This window comes from Chrysochloris asiatica, unplaced genomic scaffold (assembly GCF_000296735.1).
Source record: "Chrysochloris asiatica unplaced genomic scaffold, ChrAsi1.0 scaffold00116, whole genome shotgun sequence".
Classification (NCBI taxonomy): domain Eukaryota; kingdom Metazoa; phylum Chordata; class Mammalia; order Afrosoricida; family Chrysochloridae; genus Chrysochloris; species Chrysochloris asiatica.
In genome coordinates, this window is record NW_006408634.1 from 7,320,700 (window position 1) to 7,323,957 (window position 3,258).

Here is a 3,258-nt window from a genome sequence, read left to right on the forward strand (position 1 = left end):
ACTATGGACTACCAGTAGAACAAACAAATTTGTGTTGGAAGTACAGCCACAATGCTCCTTAGAAGCCAAAACTTCATCTCTCAGACTTCAAGCATGTCTTCAGGAGGGACCAGTCCCTGGAGAAGGACATCATGCTTGGTGAAGTGGAGGGTCAAGGAAAAAGAGGAAGATGAATAGACACAGTGGCAGCTGCAATGGGCTCAAACAACAATTGTGAGGTCAGGCAGTGTTTCCCTGTGTTGTGCATGGGGTCACTATGAGTCGGAGTGGTCTCAACAGCACCTGACATATGATTCTTGGTCTTTTTTTTTTTTTTTCTCTTTCACAGTTTTACATATGTCATCCTGGTGTAACACTGCAGGATAATGCACTAAACCGCAAGGTCAGTTTGAACCACAAGGTTGGCGATTCAAATCCACCAGTCACTCTTTGAAAACCCTATACAGGGTAGCTGTGAGTCGGAACCAATCCAACAGAACTTAACAGCACAACAACAAATTGTCTTCTTGTATGATTTCTGCTGAGAAGTCAGAGCTTAGTCTTGCTGTTGTCTGTAGTTAAGTACCATCGGTTCCGACTCAAAGTGACCATATATAGAGCTTCCAAAGAGTGACTGGTGAATTTGAACTGCCAATCTTGTGGTTCACAGTTCAGTACTGATCCTATTAGTTCTACTTTAAGGTAACTTTGTTTTTCCCAAGCTACTTTCAGGATTCTTTCATTGTCTTTGGTTTTTAAAAGTTTGATTATAATGTGTCTTGTTGATTTTCTTTTGGGGTCTAGTGTGTTTGGAGTTCATTCAGCTCCTTGAACGCATATCTTCTCATCTTTCATGATGTTAAGGAAGTTTTCCTTCAACTCTTCAACAATTTTCTTTCTTTCTTTCATCTTTTCTTGTTTTGGATTCTGATCATGCGTAAGTTATTCCTCTTGACGGTGTCCCACATAATTCTTAGACTTTCTTCATAGTTTTTTGTTCTTTTTTCTGATTGCTCCTCCAGCAAATGAATATTAGAGATTTATCTTGCTGCTGATTTGAACTTTCATTCATTCAATTATACTTTTTTGCCCTTTCAATGTATTATCTATTTTTGAAATCTTAATATTAATCTGATGGGTTTCCACTTGCTGTTTTAGTATGATTTCTAATTTTTTCATTTATTTGTCAGTTTATTCTTGTAATGTTTTTCTGAGTTCCTATAATTATTTTTCTGTGTTCTCCTTGCTTCCATCTGCAGCTTTCTCGAACATTCTCTCAATCTGTCAAAGGTACTTAAATATCATTCTTTTGAATTACTTATGAGGTAGTTCTGCTACCATTTCTGGCATTGTATTTTCTGACTCTATATTTTGGTCACTTGTTTCTTCAAGTAAGCTGAAATTATCTGTTATCCCCAAGACATTGTGGTATCATTGTATTTATATTTAATTGCTGATTGCATGCACATTACCTGTCTCCTGATGGATGTGATAAAAATTAGAAGTATATACGCAGCCCTCTGTTCACTGTTTGTGTAGCTTAGTTCAGGGTGGTGTGTCTGATGCTGGCTGCTAATTATCATAGATCAGGTGGTACAGGAGTGGGAAGTGGGGTTCTTACCCAGTGAGTGGAGTCCCAGAAGACATGGATGTTGCTGAGTGATATGGACACAATTGCTGTCTCCCCAAAACAGACAACAGCAATAAAATGAAGCAAAATTCAAGAGTCTCCTGACAGGAAGTGGTACTCTTAGCACCCAACTCCAGCAAAGGCTTAACAGGAGAAGGTGCCACTGATCACTGGGGTGGTGGAGGGAGGGTGCTGGTCACTCCCCAGTCACCAGGAAGGTCCAATAGAGACCTATACCTTCTTCACCACCAACTGCCAGCACAGAGTTCTCTGTCTCCAGGTAACTGTGAGGATGAAGAAGCACCCGCCAAAGCTCAAGACGACCTCACGGCACAGCCCACCCCTCTCTCTCCTCGTCACTGCTCCTGCTCAGCTTCCTCTCCAAATCAACATTCAATCTGCTTTTCTACCCTTTCCTGTGAAGCTCAGGGCTCCAGAGTCATCATCCTTTTCTGTTCCACTTGGTGTCCCGCATCTTTGTTGTAGAGGATCTGCTCAGCACATCTGCCTACTCCACCATCTTGCCACAGAAGTCCACCTCATAGAATTTTCTAGTTTGTAATCTTTACAGAAGCCTATTGCTGGTCTTTATCCTGCAAAACCATCGTGTGGGCATGAACTACCAATCTTTCGATAAGCAGCTGAGCCCTTAACCATTGTACCACCAGGGCTCCTTGAATTGTATTGTGTGGTCATTGATGTTCAGTGCCATTGAGTCAGTTCTGACTCATAGTGACCCTGTATAGGGTTTCCATGGGCAGCTGGTGAGTTTGAACGACTGACCTTGCAGTTAGCAATCCAATGCTTTCCTACAGTGCCACACCAGGATTCCTGCATTGTATTATGTCTCCTAAAGTCCTGGTGTGGTGCTGTAGGATAAGCATTTGACCACAAGGTTGGCAATTCAAACTCACCAGCCACTCCTGGGAAACCCTGTACAAGATCTCTATGAGTCAAAACTCATTCCATGGCACACAACTACCATTCCACTAAAGTATGTATTGGAATCCTAACTCCTACCATGCCCGTGAAAAAGATCCCTGGTGGGACAGTGGTTACTCATCTGCTAACCAAAAGTTCAATCCCACCCAGTGGCTCTGTGGGAGAAAAGATCTGGAGATTTGTCCCTGTAAAGACTGTTGTTGTTGTCAGGTGCCATCAAGTCGGAACCGACTCATAGTGACCCCATGCACAGCAGAACGAAATAATGTCTGATCCTGGGCCAACCTCACTACCGCTGCTACACTTGAGTCTATCAATGATGCCACCTGTCCGATCCATCTAGTTAGCGGTCTTCCTCTTTTTCTCTGACCCTCCACCTTACTCAGCATGACATCCTTCTCTAGCGATTGTTCTCTCCGGACAATGTGTCCAAAGTAGGAGAGACGAAGCTTAGCCATCTTGGCCTCCAAGGAGCACTCTGGTTGCACTTCTTCCAAAACAGATCTATTGGTTCTTTTGGCAGTCCATGGCACTTTCAGTATTCTCCTCCAACACCACAACTCAAAGGCATCAATTCTTCTACGATCTTCCTTATTCACTGTCCAGCTTTCGCATCCATATGAGGTTATTGAAAATACCATGGCTTGGGTCAGGCGCACCTTAGTCCTCAAGCTGACATCTCTGCTCTTCAATACTTTAAAAAGTTC